Consider the following 20,949-nt stretch of genomic DNA (forward strand, 5'->3'; position numbering starts at 1 on the left):
GTGAATTTCATTTCTTGGGAATTTCACATCAATTACCAAAAAAGAAGTACAGCCCCCAGAAGTAGTAGGCCCTCACTGCTGGGAGAAGGAAACCAAGGCCTGAACCCTGGAAATGGGCCAAGAGGGTCTCAGAGGCCTTCCTCCTACACACCTGCCCTGTCTTCCAGGCTGTCCCAGAGCAGTTGGTCCCCGTAACTCCATAGCAGCATTCTTTCCCCCAGGGTTGCTGCCAAAGCTGGCCAACCCTCCACCAGATCTCCCCACCCCCGCCCGGCCCCCCCGTCCTCTGCCCCCCCCCCCCCTCCCCCCCCCAGCCCGGCCTCCCCGTCCTCTGCCACCCCCTCCCCTCCCCACCCCAGCCCGGCCTCCCGCTCCTCTGCCACCCCCCTCCCCACTCCCACAGCTAAAGCTGGGACAGCACTGTTCTCCAGCACATCCCAGTCCTAGCCTCCCAGATCTCCCCTCGTGCCATTCCCTCTGCCTGGAAAACCCTTCCCGTTGCCCACCCTGCCTTTTCTTGTCATCCTGAAAGGCCCAGCGTGAGAGACACCTCCCAAGAAAAGCCCTCCCCTGGGCTGGGCAGGTAAGACCCTCTCCCACAGGCTCTGAGTCCCCTGTTCCTGCCAGCTGTAGCCCCAGGCAGCAGTGCCACTGTGTGATCTGTCAGGCAGCAGCTGTCCTAGGGGACTGCCTGCAAGTGGCCTGGGGCCAACATCTGCCTAAGGGTTTCCCATCCCAGTTCAGCCCCCAGCTTTCGGTGTGACCCAGGGTGGACCCCCAGCCCCTCTGAATCCCATTTACTCCCCACAGAAAAAGCACCCCCTACCAGCCTGCCGGGGAAATTTGTGAAGACAGGAAAATATGTTCAGCACAGGGTCTGGCTTGGAAAACAGCAGCCACCATTACTCAAGAGGCCCAGCATGAGGGACACCTCCCCAGAGAAGCCTTCCCTGATTACTCAGCTGATTATAAAGGCTTTCTTTCTTTTTTTTCTTTTTATTATTATTCCTTTTAGAGACAGGGCCTCCCTCTGTCACCCAGGCTGGAGTACAGTGGTACAATCATAGCTCACTGGAGTCTCAACCTCCCCAGCTCAAGCGATCCTCCTGTCTCAGCCTCCTGAGTAGCTAGGAATATAGGCATGCACCACCATGCCCAACTAATTTTTGATTTTTGTGTAGATACCTTGTCTGTGTCTCTTAGGGACGGGAGTCACTGGATTTAGGGCTCATTCTAATCAGACGCGCTTATCTCGAGACCCTGTCTCAATATGTTGCCCAGGCTGCTTTTAAACTCCTGGCCTCAAACAATCCACCGGCCCCAGCCTCCCAAGTAGCTGGGACAACAGGCACACACTATCACACAAGGCTAATTTTTGTAGACTTAGTAAAGATGGGTTTTCACCATGTTGACCAAGCTGGTCTCAAACTCCTGGGCTCAAGGGATCCGCCAGCTTCAGCCTCCCAAAGTGTTGGGATTACAGGCTTGAACCACCACACCTGACCTATTTTATCATATTTTTTTTAATGAAAAATAAAAGGGAGAGGGCCCTCTGGGGATCTGGATGGGTACTTTGATCCATGGCCACAGTGATGTCCCCACGCACTGCAGTCCAACTGTGTCCCATGCAAAGTGTCACCGACAACCATAGCCTCATACCTGTGCTACCTCTGTTCTGGGGATACTTTCCAAAACGGTGTCCCTCCCTCTCAACCCCTCCCCCCCCCCCCCCCCCCCCCCCCCCCCAGCAGTCATGCTGCACCACTGCCTCTGCCCCCCACGATGCCTCCTGAGAGGGAACCTTCGACCTTCAGTCCTGGGGTACCACATGGGTGTGGAGGCCAGAGAGGCCTCATCCCTGCAGCGATCCATCTACCTGCGAAGGGCACCTTGTGTGGTTTAATTTGACTCCCTTCCTGCTGGAACCAGGCTGTCCCTGGAGACACAATCCCTTCTGGGGATTTAAAAGAATCACACTTGCCAAGGAAGAGGCGAGTTTCTGGCCTCAGGCTCTGCCAGCTTCCCATTTTAATTGGGACCATTTTTAGCCCTCAGTGGGAGGCTTCCAAAGACCCCCCCCAGGTGTCTCCCTTGGGGCCCACAGGAGTGACGTGTGCCCACCCTATGCCAGGAGCTCCCTGCCCTCATCTTGGAGCCCCCAATGTCCACACCAGCTACCCTATGGGTGTGGCTTTGCAGCTCTAGAAGTAAAAGGGAGTAGCCCAAAGCAGACCCGAGCTCAGAGCCTGTGTCCTTGGGGGTGCCCAGCATGTCCCCCTCCTCCCACCCAGAGTCCCCCCCTTCCATCCTGAAGTGTTGCCCACCATGGATGCTATAAACCCACATCCCAGCCCTTACTCAATGCCCCAGACTGGCCAACCCCGCGTGCCCGGGAATGCCCCAGTTTTCTCACTCAACACCTTGCGTCTAGGCACCCTCTCATCCCCGGGACGCTGGGTCACCCAACCACTCACAGATAAGCAGGGTAGGGAGTTGGAGGGTATCCCCCAAAGGACATGTCCATTTGGAACCTCAGATAGGATCTCACTTGGAATAAAGGACTTTGCAGATAGAATTAAGGTAAGGCTCTCGAGATAAGCATGCCTGATTAGAATGAGCCCTAAATCCAATGACTCCTGTCCTTACGGGACACAGAGCACACTCCCACAAGAGGAGCGCCTGGCGGCCGGGGCAGAGACTGCATCGAGGCAGTGACGGGCCAGGGAGCACCAAGCGTGGCCCACAGCCACCAGAGGCTGGAGAGGCCTGGAAGGGATTCTCCCTGAGAACCTCCAGAAGGAGCCAGCCCTGCCCACACTTTGACTGGGACTCCAGAGCTGTAAGGCAATAGGTTTCTGTTGTTGAAGCCACCCAATGTGTGGGCATTTGTAACAGTAGCACTAGGGAATGAACACAGTACATGGGCCAGGCACAGTGAGTCACACCTGTAACCCCGGCACTTTAGGAAGCCAAGGCAGGAGGATCATTTGAGGCCAGGAGTTCAAGACTAGCCTGGGCAACACAGTGAGACCCCACCTCTATAAAATGTTTAAAAATTGGCCAGGTGCCAATAGGTCGTATGTACCTATAGTCCTAGCTACTTGGGAGGATGAGGTGGGAAGAGCACTTGAGCTCAGGAGTTGGAGATCAGACTGGGCAACATAGCAAAATCCCTTCTCTACAAAAAATTTAAAAATTAGCTGGGTGTGGTGGCACACACCTGTAATCCCAGCTACTGAGGAGGCTCAGGCAAGAGGATCTCTTGAGCCTAGGAGTTCAAGGCTGCAGTGAGCCTTGATCGCGCCACTGCACTCCAGACTGAGGGACAGAGTAAAACCTGTCTCAAAAAAAAAAAAAAAAAAAAAAAAAAAAAAAGCCAGGTGCAGTGGCTCACTGCAATCCCAGCACTTTGGGAGGCCAAAGCAAGCAGATCACTTGAGGTCATGAGTTTGAGACCAGCTTGTCCAACATGGTGAAACCTTGTCTCTACTAAAAATATAAAAATTTGGCCTGGTGCAATGACTCACACCTGTAATCCCAGCACTGTAGGAGGCTGAGGCAGGCGGATCATTTGAGGCCAGCAGTTCAAGACCAGCCTGACCAACATAGTGAAACCCCATCTCTACTAAAAGTAGAAAAATTAGCTGGGCATGGTGGTGAGCTCCTGTAACCCCAGCTGTTCTGGAGGCTGAGGCAGAAAAATCGCTTGAACTCAGGAGGTAGAGGCTACAGTGAGCCACGATCACGTCACTGCACTCCAGCCTGGGCAGCAGAGCCAGGCTCCATCTCAAAAAACAAAAACAAAAATTAGCCAGGTGTGGTGGCGGGCACCTGTAGTTCCAGCTACTCAGGAGGCTGAGTGAGGAGAATCTCTTGAACTCGGGAAGCAGAAGCTGCAGTGAGCCGAGATTGTGCCATCGTACTCCAGCCTGGGCAACAGACAACAGAGAGATACTCCTTCTCAAAACAAAACAAAACAAAACAACAGTTGCATGTGAATTTCCCCATTGCAAGGGGTTGGATGATGTTCCCCCCAAACTTCCTGTCTACCTATAAACTCAGAACCTATTTGGACAGGCTCTTTGCAGGTGTAATTGGTTAAGTATCTCAAGATGAGATCATCCTGGGCTTAAGACTGGCCCTAAATCCAATGACTGATGTCCTTACAAGAAAAGGAGGGGACACAGAGAAGGCCACATGACGACAGAGCCAGAGATGGGAGCGACGCAGCTACAGGCCCGGGAACACTGAGGATTCCTGGAGCCCCTGGAAGCTGGCAGGGAGGCCTGGAACAGAGCCTCCCCAACGGCCTTCAGAAGGAGCCGGCCCTGCCCACACCTGGATTTCAGACTGCTGGCCTCCAGCACTGTGTAACAGCAAACTCCTGTCATTGGAAGCCACCCAGGCTGTGGCCACCCGCCCATCTCCCCAGGAGATCTGGCTGCTCTCAGTTACCCCGGAGCCTCCCACCTCAGCTTGCTGGGCACTGACCTTCAGTGTCTCTCCCTCAATCTACCAGGCTCCCTGCAGCACCCAGCCCCAGGGACACTAGAGCTGCCCCCGCCACAGGCCCAGGCGCATTCCAGGAGAGGACTCCGCTGCCCCGCCAGCACTGGACAGTTTTCCGTAAACACTTCTTTGAACTGAATTTCATTCTTCCCACCCAAGAAATGTATGGAGAGAAATGCTGAGACCAGGGTGGAGCACTGGGGAAAGGGGAGGTTTTCATGGTGTGTTGAGGGTTGTTTTTTTTTTTTTTTTTTTTCTGGCATCTTCTCTCTCTTCTGATTTCCCTCTAATCGACAGGGAGGAAATGGATTCTGAAAATGGGTTTGTGCCCCCTGGGAGCCCTGAGATCGGAGTGGGGTGGGGCCAGGTGGACAGGACATAGTGCCTAAAGCGGGGTCCTCCCTGATTCCCTCCTACCTTCTCCACCATGCCCCCTTTACCAAATGGGTCTTGGCCAGGAAGGGGCATGACAGGCAACCGCTCCAGGGGGCAGGTTCCAGGACACCTGCCCTGTGTGCCCACCCAGTGAGGGGCTCCTGGCCCAGAGTTGCCCCCTCAGCACATCCCAGGGGGCTGGTGACACTGTAGGCCCTTCCACTTTGCTAAAGAGGACACAGGGAGTGTTGGTGGCCCAGAGCTCACCAACCACTGCTGACCAGGAATGGCCAAGGGAGGCCCACCCTGAACACCCCATCCCACAGCCACCCTGCCCTACTACCACGTGGAGCCTCTCTAGCCACTGGTCCAGCTGCATTTGCTCCCCCAAACCACCACCTGCTTTTAGTTTTTAAGGGAAAGGTTCTTGCTCTGTCATCCAGGCTGGAGTGCAGTGGCACAGTCATAGCTCACTACAGCCTCAAACTCCTGGGCTTAAGTGATTCTCCCACCTGAGCCTCCTGAGTAGCTGGGACCACAGGTGCAAGCCACCATATTGGGTGGATGGATGGATGAGTAGACGGGTAGATGGGTGGGTGGGTAGGTAGATAGGTAGGTGAATGAGTAGACGGCTGGGTGGATGGATGGATGGATAAATGGATAGGTAAGTGGATGGATAGGTGGATGGGTGGGTAAATGGATGCATAGGTGAGCAGATCGATGGGTGGGTGGGTGGGTAGATGGATGGATACATGGGTGGGTGGATGGATGGATAGATACATGGGTGGGTGGATGGATGGATGGATACATGGGTGCGTGGGAGACATGGGTGGGTGGGTGGATGGATACATGGGTGGGTGGGTGAATGGACACATGGGTGGGTGGGTGGATGGACACATGGGTGGGTGGGTGGATGGATGGATGGAGACATGGGTGGGTAGGTGGATGGATGGATGGATACATGGGTGGGTGGATGGATGGATGGATACATGGGTAGAGGTGGATGGATGGATAGATACATGGGTAGATGGATGGATGGATGGATCCATGGGTGGGTGGGTGGATGGGTGGATACATGGGTGGGTGGGTGGATGGATGGAAAAGTAAATTTGTGGGCTGGGCGTGGTGGCTCAAGCCTGTAATCCCAGCACTTTGGGAGGCCGAGGCGGGTGGATCACGAGGTCAAGAGATCGAGACCATCCTGGTCAACATGGTGAAACCCCGTCTCTACTAAAAATACAAAAAATTAGCTGGGCATGGTGGTGCGTGCCTGTAATCCCAGCTACTCAGGAGGCTGAGGCAGGAGAATTGCCTGAACCCAGGAGGCGGAGGTTGCGGTGAGCCGAGATCGCGCCACTGCACTCCAGCCTGGGTAACATGAGTGAAACTCCGTCTCAAAAAAAAAGTAGATATGTGAGTGGATAGGTGGATGGGTGGGTCCGTGGGTAGATCAACAGAAGAATGGGTAGATGGGTTAATGGATGGATGGATGGATGGATAGATAGATAGACAGACAGACTAATGGCTGGATGAATCAGTGCTTTCTGACCCTTCACCTGGTCTACAAATCACTTCCCCAGCTGGATAAAGACAGCAGTAGGGCTCAGGAAACCAGTCTTAGACCCCCATCCCCGCCAGGAAACAGATGAAAGCTGTCTGGTCTTTTTTCTCTCCACCGAGCCTGGGACACACAGCTTTGCGGTGCCTTGTTCCCATTGCTGCAGGTTTCCCCTGCTGAAGGCGGCGGGGCCATGCGGCTGCTTCAGCCCCAGCTCTGCAGGGAGCTCCTCAGCAGCTGGGGGAGTTTTGGGTGGAGCAGGAGACCTGGCAAGAAGCTCATGGGTGCCCCCACCCACCTCGGATAGTCCCTCTTTGCACCCCGCCTTGGGGAAAGAAACACACTGAAGGTCGGGAGGGATGGGCCAGAGCCTGAGACTCCATGAGAAAATCGGAGAGAAATGCATGGAAGAGGGACAGGGGATGGACGCAGGAACTGCCTATTTTTTTAAATTTTTACAGATGGGGTCTCACTCTGTTATTCAGGCACCACCATAGCTCACCACAGCCTCCAACTACTAGGCTCAACTGATCCTCCTGTCTCAGCCTCCCAAGTAGCTGGGGCGACAGGCATGCGCCACCACACTTAGCCAATATTTGTATTTTTGGTACAGATGGGGTCTCACTATGTTTTCCAGGCTGATCCTGAACTCCCAGCCTCAAGTGATCCTCCCTTTTCAGCCTCCCAAATCTGGGGGATTGCAGGCACAAGCCACCACCCCCATCCTTATTTCCCAACATTTCTATGGTGAAATTGATTGTTTTTATAGTCAGAAAAAAATGTAGTGAGACTTAAAGACACAGTCTGTGACCTTGAGAGGCCAACAGCCTGCAGAGGGATGGCAGCTGGCCGTTCTGATGCTGGAGCCGGAGGCACAAAGCAGGCAGGTCCCCCCTCCCCACCGTGACCGGGGAGGCTTTGAAGAAAAAGCTGGACATGCAGGAGCAGAGGTTGGGGAGGGGAATTTCAGGAAGGGGTCTAGGACTAGGCCCCAGGGACCATGGTGGCCCCCCGGGCCAGATCCACCCCAGACAGGTGCAAGGACTCTGGGAGTTGCCCCTAACCATCCAAATACCTTCCTTAGCAGCCCCTTTAATTAGCTTTCTGCAGAAAATCAGCTAATGCCGGCAGCGGAGACTTCATTTAGGCAAAGAGCAGGCCTCAGCATATCCCTAGCACTGGCAGCATTCCTGGGAGGAGGGGAGGGGCTGGCCCAGGAGGGGAGGAGACTGGGCTAGAGGGAGCCCGCAGACAATTCCAGGGTGCTCCCCGGACACCGTGCCCTCTGTCATTCTCCAGGGCCCCCACCTAGTTTTCACATTCATCAGTCACCAGGCCTTGGTGCTGTGGCCCGGTGGGGGGAGATATCAAGTCCAGGGACCCCTCTGAGGCTCAGAGAGGGGTACACAGCAGGAGTGGCAAAGCTAGGACTGGGCACGGTAGCTCATGCCTGTGATCCCAGCACTCTGAGAGACTGAGGCGGGAGGATCACTTGAGGTCAGAAGTTCAAGACCAACATGGTGAGACCCTTGTCTCTGGAAAAAAAAAAAAAAAAAGTATATATATGAACTTTTTTTTTTTTTTTCTTTTTTGAGACGGAGTTTCGCTCTTGTTACCCAGGCTGGAGTGCAATGGCGCGATCTCGGCTCACCGCAACCTCCGCCTCCCGGGTTCAGGCAATTCTCCTGCCCCAGCCTCCTGAGTCGCTGGGATTACAGGCACACGCCACCATGCCCAGCTAATGTTTTGTAGTTTTAGTAGAGACGGGGTTTCACCATGTTGACCAGGATGGTCTCGATCTCTTGACCTCGTGATCCACCCGCCTCGGCCTCCCACAGTGCTGGGATTACAGGCTTGAGCCACCGTGCCCGGCCAATATATGAACTTTTTAAAAGCCAGGACCTGGCCAGGTGCAATGGCTTACGCCTGTAATGCTAACAATTGATGGGCCGAGGCGGGCGGATTGCCTGAGCTCAAGAGTTCAAGACCAGCCTGGGGAATACAGTGAAACCCGTCTCTACTAAAATTACAAAAAAAAAAAATTATCCAGGAGTGGCAGCGTGCACCTGTAATCCCAGCTACTCAGGAGGCTGAGACAGGAGAATGACTTGAACCCAGGAGGCAGAGGTTGCAGTGAGCTGAGATTACACCATTGCACTCCAGCCTGGGTGACAGAGTGAGACTCCATCTCAAAAAAAAAAGCCAGGACCTGAGTTCCTCCTTGGAGCCTCAGTAGATGGTTCTAGACAATGGGATTCATGTTCTAGGCCCAGGACTGTGACCTTAGAGGCCACGTCAGGAGGTTCAAACCAAGAAGCGAAATGTAGTGAAATTCAGACTTGTGCCTCAGTACAGGCCGTAGGCATGCGTGTGCAAAGGCGTGTGCATGTGCGTGTGCAAAGGCGTGTGCACGTGCGTGTGCCTTGCTTCCTGGGTCAAAGTGGCTTCTGACCCAGAGATACTTTGAAGTTCCTTTTTTTAAAATTTCATTTTAGGGAGAGGGTCTTGCTTTGTCACCCAGGCTAAAGTGCAGTGGTGTAATCACAGCTCACTGCAGCCTCAAACTCCTAGGTTTAAGCAGTCCTCCTGCCTCAGCCTCCCAAGTAGCGGGGACTGAAAGCCTGCGTCATTGCACCTGGCTAATCTTTAAATTTTTCTAGACACACAGTCTGGCTATGCTGCCCAGGCTAGTCTTGACCTCCTGGCCTCAAGCGACCCTTCTGCTTTAGCCTCCCAGGTATCTGGGATTGCAGATGTGTGCCACCATGCCCAGCTAATTTTTAAATTTTTTTTAGAGATAGAGTGTGGCTATGTTTTACAGACTAGTCCTGAACTGGTGTCAAGCAGTCCACCCTCCTCGGCTTCCCAAAAAGCCGGGTTTAGGCCAGGCACAGTGGCTCATGCCTGTAATCCCAGCCCTTGGGGAGGCCAGCCTGACCAACACAGTGAAACCCTGTCTCTACTAAAAATACAAAAAAATAGCCAGGCATGATGGCAGGCACCTGTAATCCCAGCTACTAGGGAGGCTGAGGCAGGAGAATCGCTTGAACCCAGGAGGCAGAGGTTGCAACAAGCCGAGATCACGCCACTGCACTCCAGCCTGGGCAACAGAGAGAGATTCCATCTCAAAAAAAAAAAAAAAAAAGAGTTGGGTTTACAGGTGTGAGCCACTGCACCTGGTCACTTCCAAGTCTTTGGTTCCCTGCTCTGGGCAAGGCTTGAGGACGACTTTACAGATGGGGAAACTGAGGCCCAGAATCCCACTGCGGTGGAGTCAGCTTCTCACAGGCTTGCTGAGTGGAAACTCCTCCCAGGGTCCCCCGGGAACCAACATCCAGCTTCCATGGTTTCACCCAGGCTACTTGCTGTCCTGAGCTGTGTCCATGATGGCGGGGCTTTGAGGGCACCTCTCTGGGCCTGGCCTGGCTGGAGGGGGCCCCAGGAGAGGGACCCCACGGGTGCCCGTACCCATCCGCACCTGCTCCTTCCAGATTCTGCAGGCTCTGGTGACACCTGCTGGCCACGCATCCCATCACCATAGCAACCTAGGCTGGGCCTCTCAGCCCTCAGCAAGGCTGGGATGGGTGGGGTCACCAGGGCTGGAGGGTGGGGGGTGTGGAGTCACTGTGGTGGGGCATACCTGCCCCACCCATCATCTTCTTTCCTCATGGGACACTCAACCCCAGGACACTCCTGTGCCCCACCTAGGTCCCTTCCTACTCTGTCCCCCTCCCCTGTCCCTCCCAAGATCTCAGGGTTCTCACCCAGTCCCCAGTCAGTCTCACATCACCTCCCTGCACGCCTTCAGGGTTCCTGTCTCAGACACAACGGCACCACCCCACTGTGTGGGGCCCCAGGCCACAGCTTAGAGGGGCCCCATCTCCTGCACCCCTCCCCCCAGCTTCTCTGGGTCCCTCTGATCAGTCCCTCTGGCCTGTGTCCACTTCACCCCACGTCCTCGGCTATGCCCTGACCTGAGCCCATCCCCCATCTCCCGGACGCTGTCACCTCGGCACTGTCACAGCCCAGCCCCGCCCCCAGCTCCTCTGTGGCCCCACGGACTCTGACAGGCTTTTGCAGACACACACGCAACTACCACTGCCCACGATGTGTCCCAGGGACAGGCGCAGGCCCTGCCAGGACGCACCACCAGCCCCATCAACATGGCCCTGCTGTTCCCCCCGGGGGGGGTCTGCACCTGTGACCCCTCCCCAGAATGCTTTTCCCAGCGTCCTCAGTCTTGCTAACACTGATTCAGCCAAGCCTTCCAGAACATTCCACCAGCTGTGACTTCCCCAAACCCTGCTCTGTGTTCTCACACTGTCATTGCCTGGGGACTGTCCCATCCCAGCCATGGCTCCTCCGTGGCGCTTTCATGATTTCGGGGTCCCTGCGTGTCTAGGGCTGAGCCCCGGTCCCACCCCAGCAGGGCCCTCCTCATCCCCACTCTCCCCTGCTCCCAGGGTCTGCAGGGAGTGGCCAGGCCAGCGCTTTACCCAGAGGCAGTCCTGGGGCACGACCTGAGCCCACATCCGCAGCGCAGCACGGCCAGGGACCCAGTGCACAGGCGGAGAGGGCATAAGGGACCTCCCTGGAGACCCCAAGTGGCTTCTCTGAGTAGTGGGGCCTGGTCATGGACGCTGAGCCACCTGGAGGGGGCTGTGTGGAGGCGCCGAGCTCAGGGGGCAGGGCCTTGGTCCTGCCCGCCTGCCCCAGGGTAGCTTGTGGTTCTGGGCTGGCCGTCACCTCTTAAGGCCTGTTTCCCCATCTGCACTGGAGCGGGTGGGCACGCTTGACCCCACAGCTTAGCAATGCCTGTCCATCAGGAGCCAAGGGGGTGACTGGCCCTTCCTCTGATATGCACCACACCCTGGGGGTGGCTCAGAGCCCAGCTGCTCCTTGGACTGGTCCATGCCTGTCCTTGGCCCCACACCCCACAGGCTGGTGCAGCTGTTGCACCTGCACCTGGAAATCCCCAAACCTCAGCTGACCCCACGGGGGAAAGAGGGCTGGAACCTGCCCCCCCTCCTCCCCTCCAAGGTGCACACCCACCCTGTCCCCACATGGAGACCACACGGAGTGCCCGGCCCTGCCCCGCCCTGCCCTGCCCAGAGAGGCCGGAACATCAGGGGAGCTTGATGGCCATACCATGGAAATAGCAGCCACGAGGCCGTCCGGGGAGGCCCCAGGCCTGGTCAGCCGCCAGCTCCTGCCTGCCAGGCTCAGCTTCCAGCCCTCCCGCCCCAGTTAATCTGCAATTCCATCTGTCTCTGTCCTGTTTGTCTCTCTATCTCTGTCTCAGTCTTTTTCTGCCTCAATCTCTGCCTCTTTCTGTCTTGCTATCTCAGTCTCCATCTCCCTCGCTCTGCCTCTCTGTCTCTGCCTCTCTGTCTCTCTCTCTTTCTTTTCAAAATTTTCTTTTATATAGAGACAGACTCTTCCTGTGCTGCCCAGGCTGGTCCTGAACTCCTGGGCTTCAGTGATCCTCCAGCCTTGGCCTCCCTAAGTGCTGGGATTACAGGCGTGAGCCACTGCCTGGCCTAGAAACAGCGTCTCTAACCCCCTCCTTTCCTCCCAGCAGGGACTGTGAAGGGCGCTGGGGACAAATCCCCTTTCGAAGGAATCTTCTGGATGACGTCATGGATTTGGGCCCCTTCTGCTGGGAGTCACTGGGTGGTACTTCTTGGCTATCCAGCCAATAGCAACAGACCAGCACTGTGATGACGTCACCGTCACTCCCACTGTCTCCTCGGGTTCCGCCTGGGCTCCCACCGTTTTCCTCTCTAATCTGAGATGGATTTTGTGGGTTTATGTTTACGTGGGGCGGGGGAGGTTTTTTTTTTTTTTTTAACAGGAATCTTCTTAAGCTATGCGCCCATCCCATTAGGATTACTTTTGTTAATCTATAGGTCCACTTATTCGGCGGCACACCAGCCTCTGAGTGTCCCAAACAGGAAGTAGTCAGAAGGTGAGCAGAGCCCCTTGGTCCAGCCTCCTTCCCTGGGAGGATCCGCTTGTCTCATGGGACACAGACAGCTACGACTTTCAGTGGCTGCCTGCCCCGAGCTGCTTCAAGCACCACATGGCCTGTTTCGTGTCCCCTCCCAAAAGAGGAGGAGCTGATAGTCCTCTTTACAGAGAGGGAAACTGAGGACTCAGGAAAGGGGCAGCTTGCAAGGAGCTATACACCCAGACCCCCAATAGCATAAGTCAGACAAATCTGTACATTCAATGTTAGCAAAGTTTTTTGTTTGTTTTTAGACGGTCTCACTCTGTCGCCCAGGCTCAAGTGCAATGGCATGATCTCAGCTCACTGCAACCTCCGCCTCCCGGGTTCAAGCAATTCTCCTGCCTCAACCTCCCGAGTAGCTACAATTACAGGTGCTCACCACTGCACCCAGCTAAATTTTTTTTTGTATTTTAGTAGAGATGGGGTTTCACCATGTTGCCCAGGCTGGTCGTGAACTCCTGAGCTCAGGCAGTCCGCCCACCTCGGCCTCCCAAAGTGCCGGGATTACAGGTGTGAGCCACTGTGCGTGGCTTGTTGTTTTTTAGAGAGAGGGTCTTGCTGTATTGCCCAGGCTAGTCTCGAACTCGAGCTCAAGTGGTCCTCCTGTCTCAGCCTCCCAAAGTGATGGGATTACAGGTGCGAGCCACTGCGCCCGGCCTGCAAAGTTTTTGTTTGTTTTGAGATAGAGTCTTGCTTTGTCACTCAGCTGGAGAACAGTGGCACAATCATGGCTCACTGTAGCCTCCACTTCCTGGGCTCCAGTGGTCCTCTGCTTCAGCCTCCCAAATAGCTGGGACTGCAGTTGTGCACCACCATAGCCAGCTATTTTTTTAAATTTCTGATTATTGTAGAGACGGGGTCTCACTATGTTGCCCTGGTTGGTCTTGAACTCCTGGCCTGAGGTGATCCTCCTGCCTCAGCTGTTTTCTTCTTATTTTATAGAAAAGAATAACTTAAAATGGAAGTGTTACTATTTTTTTTTCCTCTACTAAAAGTAAATGATCTTGTGCATCCACTTCAGAGGCCACTGGGTTAGGATCAGTCTGAGGTCTGTTTTCCATCCAGACTGATTTCTGAGAAGCAGGAGGAAAGAAATGAATTCCTCAATGAGTGAAGAGAAGGAACCTCATTTTACAGATGGGGCCCTGAGTGAGGCTGAGAGAGGTTCAGGAAGTTTCCCCAGGGCACACAGCAAGGGAGTAACAGAGCCTGGGGGCTGAGGCCAGGGCCCCATCAGCACCCAGGTTGCAGAGTGGGGACTCACAGAGGTGGAGACACCCCTAGGGTACAAGACGCCCCCCTTCCACGGCCCATCGGCCCAGACAGCCACCCAAGCTGCCAGGGAGAGCCGCTGTTGTCTGAGATTTTCTGTCTCTCACTGCAAACTGGAATCCTAAAGGATAGAGTTTGCTTATCAGTGCTGCCCTCGCTGCAGTTGGGAAAACCAGGGCCTGGAGGGTGGCGCTTTAAGAGTGATCCCAGTCACTGGCTGTCCAAGGGCCACCTTCCACGCTGTCACTTTAGGAGTTTGCCGTGAAGTTAGCCTTGTCAGCAATCTCAAGGCTGACTTCCTGTCCTCTTCCTCAGGGAGCAAACTTGGGCACTATTGGAGAGGACTCTTGGGGATTGACAGCACTGTCAGGGAGGCTATCTGGGGAGTACTGAGAGCATACCTGGGGAGCACTCTCAGGGGGAACATATCTGGGAAGTAGCATTGGGAGCACTCTCAGGGAATACTCTCAGGGCACATGCTTGGGGAGCACCCTCAGGGCACACACTTAGGGAGCACTCTCAAGGAGCACTCTCAGGGCACATGCTTGGGGAGCACTCTCAGGGCACATACTTGGGGAGCACTCTCAGGACACATGGGGAGCATTCTCAGGGGAGTACTCTAGGGGAGCCTATCTGGGAGTAGCATCAGGGCACACTCTTGGGGGAGCACTGCCTTAGTCTCCTTTCCAGCCACTGGCTTTGCTGACATCAGAAGCATTTCCACAAACCCAGCCCTCCTGTCCTCCCTGGTTCCCCGCAGGACGTGCCATCCCCTGGGTGAGAATGTGCTCCCATTCTGGGGTTTGCATGCCCATCCTTAGGGATTACTGACCATCCACGTCCCCAGCAGGGTGGGCCTCAAACCCAGGCAGTAAATTCAGGGAAGTGGGAAGCAGAGCTTTCTGGATGTCCCTAGAAGGCGCCTCCCCTCCACCCCCACCACACACTCACACACGTACGCACACACACACTGATCATTGTAGACACGGGGTCTCACTATGTCACCCAGGCTGGTTACCACTTCCATGGTGCCAGGAGAGTCTGGTCCTTCAGCAAGGTCACACTCTTCTCCAGGTGGCCTCAGCCAATGCCCAGTCGAGATCTGGCCATCTGCCCCATGCAGGACTCTCATGGGCTGTGCTGGCTCTGGCATTGCAGTCTAACAACTCCCTGTTGCATTTCACTGTCTCTGTGCCCCTTCCCCAGTGTCACTCCTCCCTCAAGCCCCCGAGAACCCCTTTGCCCTCCGCAGTCCTCAGCATCCACCTCCTGAAGAACTCAATCTCTGTTCTGCACTGGCCCAATCACCCCACTGAAATTTGCAACTCCTCCTCCCACCTAACGTCATCATGGGACCTAAAAGCAGCCGAGTCTCCACTGCTGTCCTCCCCGAGGCTCAGGAACCCACTGCCTGCTCCCATCTCTGGTCCCCCAGGCCCATGGCACCTGCTCTCTTGGGACAGTGCTCTCCATCACAAGTCAGCCTGCCCTGGGCTCTCAGTAGGCAAAGCCAGCAACCCCTCAGTTTCCACCTCACCCCTTCCCAAGGCAGCGAGCTCGGGGGCAGCTTGAATCAGTTGGAGGACAAACCACGGGGGATCTCAAAACTCATCATGATGAGCTCACACACAAATCCCTTGTCGCATGCAGTCAATTACAAACCCTGGGAAGTGGGGGCAGGCATGGCCTGGGAGGCCCCAACAGCAGGGAAGCCGAGCCTGGGGGCAGATTCTCTGAGTCCAGAAGAATAAGCAGAAGCAGCAGACGCAGCCAGGTGGTGGGAGGGGTGCTCCAGGCAGAGGGAGCAACCTATGCAAAGGCCCTGGGGCGGGCCAAGCTCAGAGCACCTAAGGCATGGAAAGGAGGCTGACACGGCCAGGAGCAGAGGACAGAGAAGGAAGGCTGGGAGATGGGAAGGGATGGTCCTGGGTGCTGGGACTTAGAACAGGACAGGGCTGTCCCCTTTGTTTGTGATAGTCTCACTCTGTCATTCAGGCTGGAATGCAGTGGTGCGATCTCAACTCATTGCAATCTCCATTTGCCTGGTTCAAGCGATTCTCCCGCCTCAGCCTCCCGAGTAGCTGGGATTACAGGTGTGCACCACCACACCCAGCTAATTTCTGTGGGTTTTTTTTTTTGAGATGGAGTTTCACTCTTGTTAACCAGGCTGGAGTGCAATGGCGTGATCTCGGCTCACCGCAACCTCCGCCTCCTGGGTTCAGGCAATTCTTCTGCCTCAACCTCCTGAGTAGCTGGGATTACAGGCACGCGCCACCATGCCCAGCTAATGTTTTGTATTTTTAGTAGAGACAGGGTTTCACCATGTTGACCAGGATGGTCTTGATCTCTTGACCTCGTGATCCACCCGCCTCAGCCTCCCAAAGTGCTGGGATTACAGGCTTGAGCCACCGCGCCCGGCTCAATTTTTGTGTTTTTAATAGAGATGGCATTTCACCATGTTGGCCAGGCTGGTCTCAAACTCCTGACCTCAAGTGATCCACTTGCCTTGGCCTCCTGAAGTGCTAGGATTATAGGCGTGAGCCACAGTGCACAGCCTAGGGCCGTCCCCTCTAAGAACACACAGACTTGTGGGTGATGGTTAGAGGACAGCTCAAATGAGCTCAGCTCAGGTCAGTTCCACAGGAGTCACTACACTGCATTTTACAAAGGGATTGGAGGGACTCTATGAGTGCCACAAAATTCAATCTGTCCCATTCTGTGGCAGCTATGTGGTGTGGGTGCCACAGAAATCAAGGTGTTCTTATTCCCCTGATCAGAGCGATTGGTTCAGTAGTAGGAATAAACGAGGAATCCCGCAGCCCAGTTGACTGGTAGCTATCCTAAACTGAATCCGTAGAGATGTCCGCTGCTGGATCAATCCTGATCTGAAGCCTACCCTACCACTGTATATTTTCCCTTTATTCCCTTTATTGTTAAGCTGTTTTGAGCTTTTTTTTTTTTTTTTTTTTAATTTGCTACCAAATACATCCTGCAACAGGCGGTGGGGGTGAGTTCCTACAGAAACTCAGTGGAGCATTGAGGCCACCTCCGAAGCCAGACATGACAGTATCCATGTGGTAGCAAGCCAGAGAATGACTCTGCATTGTCAGGGAGGATCAAGCTGTATTTTAAAAAGCAATGGAAGGCCCAGGAAATGCAGCTTTTGGATAGCAAAGGCCCATAATGCCCCAAATGGCCCCCATCAGCAGGGAGTGTGTGTTTTGGAGGGAGGAGGTGTCTGGCTTGGGGAATGGGTCCAGGCCTCCCAGTTCACCAGATCTCCAGGCCACGTTGTGGCAGAAGGCCATCCCTGTCGCTGCGCCTGGCTGGCCTGGGCCCACAGCCCGCCTCGCCGGGGAGAGGAGGCCCTGCCACGATGCAGCCCCCGTCCAATTCTCTCAGTGAGAGCGCTGCCAGCTTCCTCACTCGAACAGCCCAGCTGGAGAACTGCCCACAAGTTAAAAAATATTTCTTTCCAGCAGACATCGCTCCGGCAGATTCAAGCCTTATCTTTCCCTTCCAGAGGAGAGTTGTTCATTTCACTTCCCAAAAAAAAAAAAGCACAAACCCAAAACCCTAAACCACAAACTGAAAAACAGGTGGGGCTGTTTCAAGATTGGCTGAAGTTTGTCTCAGAGCTGATGAGGGACAGTCAGTTGTTTCTGGGCAACAGAGCAGCAAACTGGCAGGGAGACGGGGTCCCCACTGCTCCCCAATAAAATGACCCCCCCAAGGCCTTGCTCCATATAGAGAGGTTTCTGGCCAGGTATAGTGGCTCACGCCTGTAATCCCTACATTTTGGGAGGCCGAGGCAGGCGGATCACGAGGTCAAGAGTTTGAGACCAGCCTGGCCGATGTGGTAAAACCCGGTCTCTAGTACAAACACAAAATCAGCCAGGTGTTGTGGCGTGCACCTGTAGTCCCAGCTACTCGGGAGGCTGAGGCAGGAGAATCACCTGAACCCGGGAGGCGGAGGCTGCAGTGAGCTGAGATCACGTCATCGTACTCCAGCCTTGGCAGCAGAATGAGACTCTGTCCCCCAAAAATAAAAATAAGGCTGGGCACAGTAGCTCATGCCTGTAATCCCAGCACTTTGGGAGGCCGAGGCGGGCAGATTGCCTGACCTCCGGAGTTCTCCACCAGCCTGGGCAACACGGTGAAACCCTGTCTTTCCTAAAATACAAAAAATTAGCCAGGCATGGTGGCATGTGCCTGTAATCCCATCTACTCAGGAGGCCGAGGCAGGAGAATTGCTTGAACCTGGGAGGTGGAGTTTGCAGTGAGCCGAAATCACACCATTGCAATCCAGCCTGGGTAACAGAGCAAGACTCCGTCTCAAAAAATAATAATAAAATAAAATTAAAATAAAGAAATAATAATTGACACAAGGATAGAGCAGTCCCCTGATGAAACGTGCAGCTTTTTGGCCAGGCATAGTGGCTCATGCCCATAATCCCAACACTTTGGGAGGCTGAGGCAGAAGGATTGCCTGAGGCCAGGAGTTCAAGATCAGCCTGGGCAACGTGGTGAGACCCCGTCTCTACGAAAAACAAGGCAAGTGTGATGGTGCCTGCCTATAGTCCCATCTACTTGGGAGCTGATGCAGGAGAATTGTTTGAACCTAGGAGGTAGAGGTTGCAGATTGCATTTCAGCCTGGGCAACAGAGTGAGTGAGACTCAGTCTCCAAAAAGCAAAAAAAAAACAGTGCCTGACACGGAGGGAAATGGGCTTCTATTAATTGTTAGACATTGTAAAATTTAATATAATCACAAAATACTCTGCAAATATAAAGGCCAATAGCTGAAGACACAGGGGTACCACGAGCCTGCTGTCCCACGCCCCTTCCTTCCCTCCCTTAGGTAATGTCTCCAGTTATAACCCTGTTTTTTTGTTGTTGTTTTTTTAAGACAGGTTTTCACTCTGTCACCCAGAGTGGAATGCAGTGGTGACAGTGATCATAGCTTAGTGCAGCTTCAACCTCCCGGCGCGCAATCAGTCCTCCCACCTCAGCCTCCCGAGTAGCTGCGAATACAAGTGTGTGCCACCATGCTCAGCTACATTTTTTTCTTTTTTTTTTTTTCTTTTTTTTTTTTTGAGACAGAGTTTTGCTCATCACCCAGGCTGGAAAGCAATGGCTCAATCTCGGCTCACTGCAACCTCTACCTCCTGGGTTCCAGCAATTCTCCTGCCTCAGCCTCTTGAATAGCTGAGATTACGGGTGCTCACCACCATGCCTAGCTAATTTTTGTATTTTTAGTAGAGATGGGGTTTCACCATGTTGGCCAGGCTGGTCTCAAACTCCTGACCTCAGGTGATCCGCCTCGGCTTCCCAAAGTACTGGGAGTACAGGCAAGAGCCACTGCGCCCAGTCTTTTTTTTTCTTGAGACAGGGTCTCGCACTGTCACCCAGGCTGTAGTACAGTGGCACAATCTCAGCCCACTGAAACCTCTGCCTCCGGGATTCTCATGCCTCAGTCTCCCAAGCAGCTGGGATTACAGGTGTTCGCCATGACACCCGGCTAATCTTTGTATTTTTAGTAGAGACGGGGTATCACTGTGTTGGTCAGGCTGGTCTCGAACTCCTGACCTCAAGCGATCTGCCCACCTCGGCCTCCCAAAGCCCTGCAGTTATAGGCGTGAGCCACTGCACCTGGCCTCAACCCTAATCTGACGGCAGACGCTTGGGACCTGCACCCGGGCCTCCAACCCAAGCTGGGCCTCGCTATCTGCAAACTGCCACCCCCTGCAGCGCCGAAGCACTTGTTCCATCGGCTGCAAGGGCTCTCTCATCTCCCTTCATCCCTCACCATGTGTTTTGTTTTGTGGAAGCTGCATGGTTCTCAAGTAATCGTGCTACTGGGAAACAGGGCTGAGAGTCTCGTTTGTTCAAAGGAAATCTTTTCCTTTCACACGTAAGTGCTGTGTTTGCGCCATAAATCGCCTTCTGCATTCGGTCCCTGCCAGCCTTTCTCCTTGTGCCCGACCCATCCGGGAAGAGTTCCAGGCCGGCACTCCCGGGGTGGCGGGTGGCCGAAAACACAGCCGGGCCTGAGCCCACCCCAGCAGCTCAGGGGTAGGCCAGGGAATAACAAGGGAAGGAGTTCACATTTATCGAGCACCTACTATGTGCTGGGCACTGCGCTGGGCATTCCCCTTCATTCCCTTAATCGATTGCATTTCCTCCCTCTATTATTATTTTTTTTTTTTAGACAGAGTCTCACTCTATGGGCCAGGCTGGAGTGCAGTGGCGCAATCTCGGCTCACTGCAACCTCTGCCTTCCAAGTTCAAGCAATTCTCCTCCCTCAGCCTCCCAAGTAGCTGGGGATTATGGGCGTGCGTCACCACACCTGGCTAATTTTTGTATTTTTAGTAGAGACAGGGTTTCACCATCTTGGCCAGGCTGGTCTTATACTTCTAACCTTGTGATCCGCCCGCCTTGGCCTCCCAAAGTGCTGGGATTACAGGCGTGAGCCATTGTGCCTGGCCACATTTTCTCCTTAAAGGGCCAGGCACGGTGCCTCATACTGTAATCCCAGCACTTTGGCAGGCTGAGGCCAGAGGATCGCTTGAGCCTAGGAGTTCCAGATCAGCCCGGGCAACATATTCGGTTGATACAAAAGTAATTGTGGTTCTTACCATTAAAAGTAATGGCAGCCTGGGTGCGGTGGCTCATGCCTGTAATCCCAGCACTTTGGGAGGCTGAGGCAGGTGGGGGGATCACCTGAGATCGAGTTCAAGACCAGCCTGACCAACACTGTGAAACCCCGTCTCTACTAAAAATACATAAATTAGCCGGGCATGGTGGCACATGCCTGTAATTCCAGCTACTCAGGAGGCTGAGGCAGGAGAATTGCTTGAACCCGGGAAGGAGAGTTTGCAGTAAGCCAGGATTGCGCCACTGCACTCCAGCCTGGGTGACAGAGCAAGACTCCATCTCAAAAAAAAAAAAAAAGTAATGGGAAGAACCACATTTACTTTTGCACCAATCTAATTGCAAGACCCCATCCCTACAAAAAAATTTAAATTACCCGGTGTGGTGGTGAGTGCCTGTAGTCCCAGCTACGAGGGAGGCTGAGGTAGGAGGATTGCTTACACCCAGGAGGTCAAGGCTGCAGTGAGCTACAATCGTGCCACTACACTCCAGCCTAGGCAACAGAGCAAGACTCTGTCTCTAAAAATAAACAAAATCTGCTGGGTGCAGTGGTTCACTCCTGTAATCCCAG

Source organism: Sapajus apella, unplaced genomic scaffold, assembly GCF_009761245.1.
Source record: "Sapajus apella isolate SASKATOON/1434 unplaced genomic scaffold, GSC_monkey_1.0 scaffold110, whole genome shotgun sequence".
Lineage (NCBI taxonomy): Eukaryota > Metazoa > Chordata > Mammalia > Primates > Cebidae > Sapajus > Sapajus apella.